The sequence below is a fragment of the Bufo bufo genome, chromosome 2 (assembly GCF_905171765.1).
Source record: "Bufo bufo chromosome 2, aBufBuf1.1, whole genome shotgun sequence".
Taxonomy (NCBI): domain Eukaryota; kingdom Metazoa; phylum Chordata; class Amphibia; order Anura; family Bufonidae; genus Bufo; species Bufo bufo.
In genome coordinates, this window is record NC_053390.1 from 520,351,402 (window position 1) to 520,359,239 (window position 7,838).

Sequence of the window (7,838 nt, forward strand, 5' to 3'; positions counted from 1 at the left end):
ATCGCTTGCTATTACACTTTTTGTGATGTAAGGTGACAAAATATTTTTATTTAGCACAGTTTTTATTAAAAAAATTTTACGGTGTTCATCTGACGGGTTAGGTCATGTGATATTTTTATAGAGCCAGTCGATACGGACGCGGCGATACCTAATATGTATACTTTTTTTTTATTTATGTAAGTTTTACACAATAACAGAATAAAAAAAATATATAAAATCATGTTTTAGTGTCTCCATATTCTGAGAGCCATAGTTTTTTCAGTTTTTGGGTGATTATCCTAGGTAGGGTCTCATTTTTTGCGGGATGAGATGACGGTTTGATTGGCACTATTTTGGGGTGCATATGACTTTTTGATCGCTTGCTATTACACTTTTTGTGATGTAAGGTGACAAAAAATGGTTTATTTAGCACAGTTTTTATTTTTTACGGTGTTCATCTGAGAGGTTAGGTCTAGTGATATTTTTATAGAGCCGGTCGATACGAACGCGGCGATACTAAATATGTATACTTTTTTTTTATTTATGTAAGTTTTACACAATAACAGCTTTTTTCAAACAAAAAAAAAGATGTTTTAGTGTCTCCATATTCTGAGCCATAGTTTTTATATTTTTTGGGCGATTGTCTCAGGTAGGGGCTCATTTTTTGCGGGATGAGATGACGGTTAGATTGATACTATTTTGGTGGGCAAAGGCCTTTTTGATCGCTTGCTGTTGTACTTTTTGTGATGTAAGGTGACAAAAAAATGGTTTATTTAGCACAGTTTTTATTTTTTATTTTTTACGGTGTTCATCTGAGGGGTTAGGTCATGTGATATGTTTATAGAGCCGGTCGATACGGACGCGGCGATCCCTAATATGTATACTTTTTTTTCCCCCCTATTTTTTACCAATTTTTTTTAACTTTATTTGGGGAAAATGACGTTTTTGTTTATTTTTACTTGAAACTTAATTTGCTTTATTTTTTCAACTTTTTTTCACTTTATTTTTTGTCCTATTTTGGGACTTGAACTTTTGGTGGTATATTCCTTTACAATGCATTCCAATACTTCTGTATTGGAATGCATTGGCTGTATGAGTAATACTGTGTGTATTACTCATACAGCTTCCGGCCTGTGAGATCCAGGGGGCTGGATCTCACAGGCTCTTCACCGGAAGGCAGCGCCATGCCTTCCTTAGACATTGCGCTGCCTTCCATGCCATTGGGTCCCCCCCACAGCCGCATGGGGACCCGATGGGACCGCCGCACAGCCGCCGCAACCGCAAACCACAGGTCTGAATTGACCCGCGCCGCAATCGCGGTTTAAACCCATGACGTACCGCTACGTCATGTGTCCTTAAGGACTAGGGAAACATGCCGTACCGGTACGTCATGCGTCCCTAAGGGGTTAAGTGGTTAAAAAAAGTTTTAAAAAAAGTATTGAAAAAATTCCAATAAAAAGAAAATACACTTTTTTCCCATTAAAAATACGCTTTTCAATGAAAAAATTGCAAAAATGAAATCTCCCCCACATGTTTTGCATCGCCGTGTTCATAACAACCTGCACTACACAAATATCACTTAAATTATTCCTGATGGTGAACGCCGTAAAAAACAAAACAACAAAAAAATCCAGAATTGCTAATTTTTTCTTAGTTGCCGCCGAAAAAACTTAATAACAAGCGATCAAAAACTGTTATTTATCCCAAAATGATACTAATAAACACTACAAGACGTCCCACAAAAATCAATCCCTCACCCAACTCCATAGAAAGAAAAATAAAAACGTTATGGTCTTAGCATGCAGCGATGCAAAAAGATTTTCTCATTTTTTAAAAAAAGGGGTTTTATTGCACAAAAGCAGTAAAACATAAAAAAATGAATGCCGCAAAATTTATAACGTAAAAACGTAGTTGCAGTATTGCTGTTTTTCCCATCTCCCTCCCAGAAATAGTCAAACAGTTTTGTGTACCCCAAAATGACACCATTAAAAACTACAACATGTCCAGCAAAAAACAGGCCCAACTACGTAGATGGAAAAATATAAAAGTTATAGCTCTTAGAAGGTGACGAGGAAAAAAGGAAGAAAAACGCTTGCTTAGTAAGGCCCAAAAAACAGTCTGGCCACTAAGGGGTTAAATATCGGAGGTGGCACTACGGAAAGGGGGATATAGCTACTGTGGGGGCACAATGTGGGCATATCTACAGTGAAATCTGCAAAATATGGGCATAACTACTGTGAGAGGACACAATGTTGGCATAACTGCTGGGGGCACAATGGCTTATTATTTAAAAAAATTGCCACGGCATGCTTTTGCATTCGTATAGGTGTTCCACAAGATAGGACATGTCTTGTATGTCGCTGCAACAAAATATCAGTCAATGGGTTTGCACCGTGATGCAGCATGCACACAGCCGAAATCTGTGCTTTGCAGATTCCTGGTCTACGAGCAACAAAACACTTATGGTTGCGTGAATGCTTACTAAAAGACAGTGTAAACTTAGACAGACAGTCTTAAACTGTGACAGATTTATCACAATAGCTGATGATGGATAATAATGGGGGGTATTTGTCAACACTGTTGTAAAGTAGAACTGGCTTAGTTGTCCAGAGCAACCAATCAAATTCTACCTTTCATTTTCCAAAGGAGCTGTGAAAAATGAAAGGTGGGATCTGATTGTTTGCAATGGGCAACTAAGCCAGTTCTTCTTTACATCAGTTTGATAAATGACCCCCATAGTATACCCTCTTTGAAATCTATAATTTTGCCTGTCAGGACGTAATATAAAAAAATGGTCCTTAGAAGGTCTTAAAATTAGGCAATTAAGTTATTTTTGGAAAATGAAAGGTGCAATCTGACTGGTTGCTATGGGTAACTAAGCCAGTTTTTCTTTACACCAGTTTGATAAATTTCCCCCAATCTGTCACATCTTTAGACTGTCTAGCCTAAGGGCTACATTTATCATTAAAATACGCAACTTTTGTGGTGCGAAAAAGTTGCAAACGGCATGTTGCCGGACTTGCCACTTTCCCGAAAAGGAGGATTGACGAGGGCAGGGAGAGGCATTGCTAGCAGCCCTGCCACATTTATCATCTTCTGTGGGTAGGAGAACACTGAAATCAATGCCTGCCAGCCCCATTGACTATAATGCAAATGGTGGCGAATAAAATAGAGAAAGGCGCTCATAGGGTGAGTATGTTCAATAAAAGATAAATTCTACTATAGGAGGTGGTTTGCTCACCTATTGGGGTTGCACCAATTTGGGCGCAACCACAATGAAAGCCGAAAGCAGAGAATTGCAACGGTTTGTGCAGCCTAGATTCATCCGATCGCCTTGGGAAGGAGCCACCCTGCCACTCGGGTAACGGTAGAAGAAACGGGACGCTGGACTTTACGTCGAGCATGTGGACCTTAGGGGGCGCACTAACACAACCGGTCGTAGACAATATTTAGGTTTCAGCTATTTTTCGCTTTATTCATAGACAACGCGTTTCGGGGTACTGGGGTCCCCAGTACCCCGAAACGCGTTGTCTATGAATAAAGCGAAAAATAGCTGAAACCTAAATATTGTCTACGACCGGTTGTGTTAGTGCGCCCCCTAAGGTCCACACGCTCGACGTAAAGTCCAGCGTCCCGTTTCTTCTACCATTGACTATAATGGGATGTGGCGGAGATCCAACTGCTACTCAGGAAATGTGCCGGTATTCAGCTGGGCAAGAACCAATGCACTCAACGTTTTTTGTTTGGCTGCATCCCCGTATATTTGACGAATAGAGAGTGGATCTCCACTCCTCTTTTGCAGATGGGTACGGCCGCCACCTTGCTCACCCGCTCCATAGCTGCATGGCTCTGGCAACTTAGTCCCACCAGTGTCTTCTTTCCTGGCAGTTTCATCCTCTGAGTAGCAATGCTCCTTCCATGCAGGCTGAGGTCTGCTTCCTCCCGGCAATGCCTCACTCTGCTCATAGGAGGCATGCGCACGTCCTCTGGCTCTTAAAGGGCCAGTAAGTGCACCCTAATTTTCCTTAGCCAATGGCTTACATTAGGGTACTGCCCCTGTGGGAAGGTACCTAAAAATAGGTTTTAGTTCACTTGTTTCCTGCTAAGGTGAGACATGTTTTTTGTCTGTTTCGTGTACCTGACCCTCTGCTTGTTCTTTGTTCTGAGCTGCCTGCCCTGACCTCAGCCGGTTTATTGGATTGCGCTTACTGTGCCCTGCCCTGACTTGTGCCCGTTCCTGACTACTGTTTTGCTTGTTCCCTCTTTGCATCAGTGTCTTTTGACTCAGCAGTCACTTGAACTGAGACTGTTCCAAAGGGCTGCAGCTTGGTGGTTCCCCTGCAGCGAAGACCAGATCCCTTGTTAGGGGCTAAAGGGAGGGATCACTTAGATAACACCCTTAGGAGTAGCCCCAAGCCCCAATCTGTTCAAATTACATAGTTGTACCCTACCCAGTTCGTTATAGGGTGGCCAAAAATCGACTTGAATCTGTCCTGAGATAGGGGGTCGTACTAAGTGTTCAACTCTGTAAATGATTGTTTTTATAGCTTTATATAGTCTTCGAACAACGCTTTTTCAAATTACTTTGAGCATTCATCAATTCTTCTTTTCAGTTAAAATATTTTTTATCTCACAAAGATCTCATAAAAGTGGAATTGTCTTGCATGTGAAGCCGGATTTATTGTGTGGTTCCCAATTGTCTCGTACCGTTATATTTCGACCTCTGAGTGCATTTTTGATATTGTCACTTTCACCAGATATTTCCACCTTTCTTCTTTCACTGTCTGAGACTTGTAAAAAGTTAATGGCATATCATAATGTGGATGTATGTTTAATGATTGTTCATCAAATGATCATTTATGAAATAAAAAAGAGAATTCTCCTTCAATAAATCTGCCACCTACACTCTGCCCTTGAAATTAATGTGCAATCACTGTAGTAAAAGCTGTCCATCACTGGCCTTCTGCCTGGTTCATCACCGCTATTCTTAGCAATCCAGCTAATCAGGGCTCTTCAAAATGTACAGCCCTTATAACTAAGAGCTTGCAATCTATTTTTCTTTATACATACATATAGAAACTTTGGTAATACTCACAGGAACTCTTCCGCCAAAATGCTTCCTTGCCATTTCTCTTTACTAAAAGAAAACTGCAAGACTGAAGAAAGTGGCTATTACAAAATTTGCAACTTCATATATGAGAAAGTTCATGGAGATGTCATGTGCGTCTTTTGTTTTTTAGATGTCTAAGTTTTGTCAGTGGATGTATGAGTACCTTTATTGTAGTGATTTATGGGGCTCCTGGATTATTAACCCCCACTGGTGTCACCTTCAGCTTTGTCAGAATGTGTCCAAAAGTGAACCCTCATTTTTTTATCCCTTCCTGCATCACACCGTGCAATGAAAAGTGACAGTCACAGTGTGTAATCACATGATGTCCAAGCTAAAATGACGGCTGCCTCCAACAGCCAGCCATCCTAGCTAAGGTCATAGGGGAGTTTTACCTCCCTCTTGCAGCCCCGATCGCTACAAATGGCCTGTCAATGCTGACTGGCCAATTCCAGCTTTACCACAGTGTAAGACAGTGGGGGGCGGCAGGTAGCTGAAAATGAAGGTGATTGGTGCTGTACAATCACCTCCAAGCGGATACCGCTGTTTGGTGTCCCCTGTAGGTGCTGAGATTGGCTGGCATGCTACACCAGCCACTCGCAGCATGAGAGGGACCTGTAGAATAGCAAAGCCCTCTCTTCACACCTCCATTCTTGTCTGGAACAGCTTGTAGAAAGGGCTTTGTGCTTCTTTGTGCTAGGACTTGTGGTTCACCACAGTGAACAAAAGAGCTACTGCAGTGATCATCATCATTATCATATTGCTGTCATACAATGACTTGCAGCAGTTCCAGATTCCCGATTCCATTTTCTAAGTCCCATTCCCTCTTCCTATCCCTTTCCCCCCTCCCCTTGGTGTGCTTTTGGTGGACATTGAGCCATCTGTCAATTCTTTTCTTAAAAACTTTTTTCCTTTTGGTCTTTTTTTTTTCAGCCTTGCACTAATTTTTTTGGGTGCGAGCTGTTACCGCCGAGCGCAGAACAGTGCGTACATCACTGATCAGCACCTGTGCTCAATTGTTCGCTCGTTTCTGGCACTGTTTGGCACAATATTTTGTGCCAGGGTGACCATTGTGCGTTGATACCATTGTAACTTGAGAAAAACTAGTAATTGGTTCCAAAGGATCAAAATATAATTCCAGAATAAGATAAAATGAAGATTTAATAAGGGTCACTGTACTTTCACACAATTTAATTGAATAGAGAATGGTGTAACTAGCAAATTTCTAAATCTAAATATGCCTGCATCCACCTGAAAAAAAGGTTGTAACATAATGGCCACTAGGGGTCTCTCTTCCATCTAAATTGCAGTCCACTGCCTGTTGTCAGGCAAGATGTGTCCCTAGTAACAGAGACTCAGAAGATAGCAGAGAGGAAATGGGGGCGCATCAGATCCTGAACCTGATAAAACAACTGATTCTGAACATCACGGGAGCCTCCTGCCTTTCTGTAAGTGTGATTTATCCTACCTTATCTGTTCTGTGAGCTCCACAGCTGAAAACAAACATAGTGAGAAGTAAGGGAAAGGATGTCACAGTAGTACTATGCTAGCAGAAGGGAGACGCCCCCTGCTTCTGAGTGAAAAGCATCTTGTGGTGCAGCTGAAACGGACAATAATATGGCTGAAATAAATATTGGGGAAGCCCAAATATAACTGTTCCTTCACAGTTATTGTGAGGAATATGGATTATCATTACTGGCTGATTGTCATTTGATTCACCTTTTGGCATGTAAACAGTCAGTGTACATGCAAAATATGTTCTCACCCCCCAGCCAACTGCTGTCAGCTAGCAAGGGAGGAAGCCCCAGGGGTCCAGGCTTCAAGGAGGCCCCAGGTGGATAAAGTCAGGTTGGAGGCAAGCTAATCCTGCAGGAAAACCCCCAGCAGGAGGTCTCAGCCCTTTCCCAGGATCAATGATACCTCCCAGACATGTTGGCACCTACATTTCATAAGGAATTAGGAATCGTCCGTCCATCCCAGCCATAATTCGATTATCTTTTTGCGATCCTGGGGCAAAGCCAAACATCCACGTGGTCCTGGTTTGATGCTAGGATTCCTGGGAGGGGAGATATACATATCTCCCCACAGAAACCACATAGCGGCACCATGTTTGGACTCTAGTTGTACCCGGAAACCAAGGCAGATCAATTGGGCCCGGAACCATCTTCCATGCGACATTCTGGTCTGGGGCTATGAGCCCTAAGGGGTTTTATGGGTCATTTTCTGCCAGCACCACAGAAGGCGGAGTGGACCCTACCCATAGGGGGAAAGAGGCCGGCTACAGGTCATAAGCCCATGCAAGCCAGCGGTGGTGTCTTTTCTGAAGGGGGTCACATTGTGACAATGTGTTTAGAGAGACCGGGAACCAGCTGACATCACTGCCCCCACATGACTGCAGCCAAGGACTATTCCACCCTCATAACCCAAAGGAACTTTCATCTACCCGGTAACTGACTTTTACTTTGCTTAACCCTGTTGTACATATATCGCCTGTATCTGTAACCTCAGACCACTGTATATATTCTCTGTGTATATTGTGTTATATCTAGTGTGCCCTTAAGGCGATTAAATATATAATTTAATCTTGTGCTATCTTGTATCTCAATCACGAATCCCCGCGGGTTGGTTTCTCACCCTATATTATCACGTTAGCGGACCGGGCTTATATCAAACGAGAAGCTAGTGGCAGGTTGCCCGGCCTGAGAAGGCGCTGTTTCACGGTGGCAGTGAAAAGGCTCTCTCAGCTTGTTGC